This window comes from Capricornis sumatraensis, chromosome 17 (genome assembly GCF_032405125.1).
Source record: "Capricornis sumatraensis isolate serow.1 chromosome 17, serow.2, whole genome shotgun sequence".
NCBI lineage: Eukaryota > Metazoa > Chordata > Mammalia > Artiodactyla > Bovidae > Capricornis > Capricornis sumatraensis.
The window spans coordinates 31,439,021-31,445,020 of NC_091085.1; the positions used below are offsets into that span (position 1 = coordinate 31,439,021).

Here is a 6,000-nt window from a genome sequence, read left to right on the forward strand (position 1 = left end):
AACCTCTTTTTGACTAAAAGTTAATTTTTTCAAAAGTTAACTCCTTAATATGTCAAGGCTATTGATTTAGTTTTTAAAATTCTCTTCTTAAAATATATTATCTCACTAAATTACCTACTTCTTTTCAATAATTTTCTAAATTATTTTTCTTGAAATTTCACTTTAGATAATATTGATTTTCCTTTGAAATCTGTTAAGGATGATAATCGTTATTTATAGATAACAGAGGTGAATTTTGTTTGCCATTAGGCAGGCATGTTTCCCTAGAAGGATGCTTACCATAGGATTTTTTTTTTTTTTAATTTGTTTCTGGTGACTGTTGGTTATAGTTACAGGTAGTGGGTTGGATGATGGGGTAGGCAGACAGCACATGGGCAAGTCTACCTCTGTTATCCAACATATCCAATCCAACCTCAAAAACTGTTCTTTCTTCACAACATCCTTTACCATAAACATGCACTGGATAATTATACTTTAAATAGATAGGTATAATTATTTTTCAAAGAACAGAACACACACATATGTAATGTAATGTGATGGGGAATATGTAATGTGACAGGGAAGCCTGGCGTGATGCAGTCCATGGGGTCAGAAGGAGTTGGGCACAACTTAGTGACTGAATAACAACATGTAGTGTGATAGCATATTTATATTTACTTCCTAAGCATTTTATTTCATACACTACTAACTTTATCTAGAAATTTCTTTTCTAAAAATCTCCAATAAATTTCAAACAAAGTAAATGAAGCTCACAATTGTTGAAAGTTTAATTATATACAGGCAATTTTATACTAACAATCACTTCTTGATATTTATTTATTCATTCATTTACCTTTTCATTTATTCTACTAAATTAATATTCATTTTCTGTACTTAGTACTGAAATGAGTTGTAAGGGGTTGAGGATTGATATTCCTTTAAGTGAGGGAGATTCTGTGTAAATGTTCTGAAAACACATGGACCAATATAAAATATGACAGATTTTTTTAAAAAGTGATCCTAATGTGAGTGATATAGTGAGGGTTGTTCCTGATTGTCAGAAGACACTGGGAACTATTGGGATCCTTAGAAGCATTTTGTAACATTGATGTTATAATGTTAGACATCTTGTCTGATTTATGTTGTGCTTTGTGTGTACTCAGTCATGTCCAACTCATTGAGACCCCATGGACTGTAGCCCACCAGGTTCCTCTGTAAAATCCATGGAATTTCACAGGCAAGAATGTTGTAGTGGGTTAACATTCCCTTCTCCAGGGGACCTTCCTGACCTAGAGATCGAACCCACATCACCTGTGTCTCCTATGTTGCAGACAGATTCTTCACCTTTTGAGCCACAGGAGAAGCCCAATAGTAGATTCTATTTTAAGCTTTGAATAGCTATTAACATTTAGAATTTACAGATAGATAATAGATAAAATAATCTAGTCTGATTATCTTTGACTTCATACACAGATCACTTTATATGCAAAGCCTGTGCTTCTTCAGCATTATGATTATCTGTTGTAAGAGCCATTTTCTTCATCACTGTCCTATAAGATGTAAAGGTAATTAGTGGGGGAACCTGATTTCTTTTATCAAAATTGTCTCTTAGTAAGTTGCTTTTTAATTAGAGATTTGTTTCATTTAGGTGAATGTGTGGCAATTAAGCAAAACAAACCAATATTTAGGCTCATATTTCCCTATCAAAAACTATAAAAAATTCATAGTATACTTGAATAACTCAATTGTATACAAATCCACAATATAATTGTTACTGTATGTTCTACCACAGAAAGATTTTCTTAAATTGAAGTACAGCTGATTTTTGACATTGCATTAGTTTCAAGTGTACATCAAAGTGATTCAGTTATTTTCTTCAGATTATATTCCATTATAGGTTATTTCAAGATATTTAATATAGTTTCCTGTGCTGTATTGTAAATTCTTGTTGCTTATATAGTAGTTTATATATATTAATATCATACTCCTAATTCATTCCCCCCTTCTTCTCTCTCTTCTTTGGTAACCATAAGTTTGTTTTCTATGTCTATGAGTCTGTTTTGTCTATAGATTCATTTGTGTTATTTTTTAGATTCCACATATAAGTAATATCATAGAGTATTTGTCTTTCTCTATTCGACTTATTTCACTAAGCATTATATTCTAAGTCCATCCATACTGTTGCAGATAATAATATTTCATTCTTTATTTGATTTCACACTTTTAAGTCACTTATTTATTGATGGTTACTTGATTATTGCCATTTCTTGGCTATCATAAATAGTGCTGCACTAAACTTGGGATGCAAGTATCCTTTTGAATTAGGCTTCTATTTTTTTTTTTTTCTGGATATATAACCAGGAATTAGATTGCTGGATCATATAGTGGTTCCATTTTAAACTTTTTAAGGAACCTCCAAACTGTTTTCCATACACTCCTGAAAACAGTGTTAGTTCTCTTTTCTCAAGACTCTCCCTAGTATTTATTATTTGTAGACTTTTTGATGATAGCCACTCTGAATAGTGTGGAGTGATGCCTCATTATAGTTTAGATATGCATTTCTGTAATAACTAGTGATACTGAGCATCTCTTCTTGTGCTTGTTAGCCATCTACATGTCCTTTTTGGAAAAATGTCTATGTCTTCTGTCCATTTTTGATTAGTTTGGGGTTTTTTATTTTGATATTTAATTGATTTCACTGTTTATATATTATGGATATTAACCTCTTGTCTGTCACATCATTTGCAAATATTTTCTCCTGTGATTTAGTTTGTCAAAAATTATAGATTTTAAGTGTTCTTTATGTAGCTATGTTTTCTTAATCCCTAACCTTTCAAAGTCGGTGGTTGGTACTGATTATCTTATCTATCTTGTAACAAAGATTATATGAGGAAACTTTGTAAATTGTAATGTTTGCATCAAGTTGATAGTGTTTAGAAACTGGTTTTTTCCTCATGTTCAATAGCTGAAGATGTGATCTCGATATTTTCCAGTTGATGCCAAACACATAAACAAGGAGTATGTTTTTGACAAAATAAATAAAGCTTTTAAAAATAGTATATACCTTTCTATGAAGTTTATCTTATAAGATATCTGATGTTTTAAAAAACTGTGATATTTATGCTGTTTGATTAGCTTTGTAGTTCATGAGTAAGATGGGAAAATATAATTGATGATTTAATTCAGAACTTTGGGTTTAAATGAGTGGATTTCTTGAATAGAGTTAGCAATCTGCAGTTCCATTTCTTTATATTACCTTATTTTGTCTAGCACACTTTTAATTTATAGTAAAATGAGAAGCCAAGAAAGAATAATAGGGACATTATGCTGAATATAAATAAAGGCAAGGTAAATTTTTGAACAAAATAAATATGGATATGGGTGATACTGAAACAGAGTTCACCATAAAGTTTATGTCATAATATGTTATTCAAACTTATGAGTTTCCTGTTCCTATACAAATAATTTTTACTTTCACATAGATAATTAAAATGGATTCTCTTTTTTGTGTGAGTTTCCTTTTACCTTGATTCCAAATTAGTTCCCTTAGAGGGATGGCTCATTTTTCTAAGACAAAACAGAATTCACTGTCTTTCTTTTTCTTCTTTGGAGTAGGCTGAAATTTTTTAATTCCCTTTTAGTTTAGCCACTACTAATTTCACCTATGATAGCTTTAAAATATGCAAAACATTGGAAAGACTCATTAAGAATAAAGAAGTTTGTAATTAGATAAACTAAAATATTGACTCTGGAAAATATATATAAATACATATAATCTTTAATTAAGGTGATTTTTATTCACCTTTAATAAATATTATCAAGTGAGCATTTAAGTTTGAACATAAAATCTTCAAACATTTGTTTTACTCAAAATTGTGACTTGTGTTTTACTTATTGGACTAAATACTAATTAGTTCTGTTAACTTTATAAAATTCCTTTAGATAATACTCTTGGCCTATACTATTGAGGAAACTATCTGTGCTAACTTAATTTGGGGAGGGACACTGGCTGTCTGTAAGGCTAGGATTTTGAGAAGGGGCTTCCTGTACCTCCACATTGCTGACATGGCTGACAATTTGAAAGTTATCCTGTCAGTTCCAGCTTTCAGTGTGATCAGTGGTGGTTCTCATACTGGAAACAAGTTGGCCACACAGGAGTTTCTGATCCTCTCCTTTGGTGGAACAAACTTCAGGGAAGCCATGTGCATTGGAGCTGAGGTTTACCACAACCTGAAGAATATCATCAAAAAGAAATATGGGAAAGATGCCGCCAATGTAGGAGGTGAAGGCAAATTTGTTCCTGGGGAATAAAGAAGCCCTAGAATTGCTGAAGAATGAGATCAGAACAGCTGGTATACCCATGACATTGTCATTGGCATGGACTTGACTGCCTCTCAGTTCTTCAGGTCAGGGAAGTATGACCTGGATGTCAAGTCTCCCAGTGGTCTCAGCAGGTACACCCACCTGACCAATTGTCAGACCCTTATAAGTCCTTCATCAAGAACTACCCAGTAGTGTCTATCAAAGACCTTTTTAACCAAAATAATTGGGAAAATTGGCAGACGTTCACTGCTAGGACAGGAATCCAGGTGGTGGGGAACGATCTCTCAGTGACCAGCCTGAAGCAGATTTCCAAGGCTGTGGTTGAAAAATCATGCAACTGCCTCCTGCTCAAAGTATACCAGATTGGCTCATAGCCAAGTCTCTTTGGGGTGTGCCAGGCGGCCCAGTGCAATAGGTGGGGTGTCATGGTATCTCATAACTCTGGGGAAACTGCAGGTGTCTTCATTGCCAACCTCGTGGTAGAGACCTGCACTGGGCAGATCAAGACTGATATACCTTGCCTATCCTAGTGCTTGACAACCAGATCCTCATAACTGCTGAAGTACAACCAGATCCTCATAACTGCTGAAGAACTGGGCAGCAAGGTTAAATTTGCTAGCAAGAGCTTCAGATAAGCCAAATTAGATTGGGGCAGGGGAGCACGTAAGTCTTTCTGTCACTAGTTGACTGGTTAAAATGTTGTTCTTGATGTTTGCATAGATAGTTCAAGTTCTCTCTTGATACTTGCAGGGGCTTCTGATAGTTAACTCCTTCTATTATTCTATTGTTCTCTCACTGCATCCTTAGAACTGCTTCAGAAGCCAAGTTGACCATCTGAAACCCTGCTGGAAACTTTAGTTCTATAATCATGTCATTGACCCAAGTCACTGTTTTTCTGATCTCTCTTCCCACCAACTATTTGGAGTCATAAGTATCTATAGTATAATTTCTGAGGTGTCCATAGGCAATACCATACTTAGTGGTTTTATGTGTAAAATAAAAAGGCCTCAGTGACCAGTAAAAAGAAATTAATGTATCAGAAAGAACAATTAATTAATAAAAGTTAACATATGAGGAAAAATTTATATCCCTTTATTTTACTCTTATAACATTATAATATATTCTTTTTGGTGAGCGAAGAAACATTCAAATTAACCAATTTTTACAAAGTATTGAGAAAAGTTTAATTATGTTTGAGATATAATGATTTGCATGCCCCACTGTGAGATCTGAATTTTTGTTCTTTTTATTTTTTTATTGTGAGTCATAACATACAGTAATGTATATCAAACAGTAAGAAGTACAACTTAAGGATTTTCTTACAAATGCATGTGTAATCACAAATAGATCAAGAACGGGTCTTTTCCAGCCATCAAGAAGTCCCTTGCATGCCTCTTCCAATCCCCAATCCCTATTTCTTTCCCTAAAATAAACATTATCCTGAACTCTAACACAATGCCGTAGTTTTGGCTGCTTTGTACTTTATCTTCCTAGAGTTATATAGCATGTAGTCATTTGGATCTGACTTCAGTTACTTGACATAATGTTTGTGTGACCCATCCCCACTTTTGAGTGGTTTTATTTAGTTTAGTTCATTTATTTTCATGGCTATATAATGTCTCATTTATTATATTCCCAAATTTACATATCCCTTGCTTATGGACTTTCAGGTTATTCTGAGTTTAGGCTATTATGAAG

At 33.5% G+C, this 6,000-nt stretch overlaps 1 pseudogene; it reads left to right on the forward strand.

The window, feature by feature from the left end:
• The window catches only part of LOC138094072 (alpha-enolase pseudogene), a 29,973-nt pseudogene extending 25,141 nt beyond the window's left edge, over nucleotides 1–4,832 (forward strand).
• The last annotated feature ends 1,168 nt before the right edge of the window (nucleotides 4,833–6,000 follow it).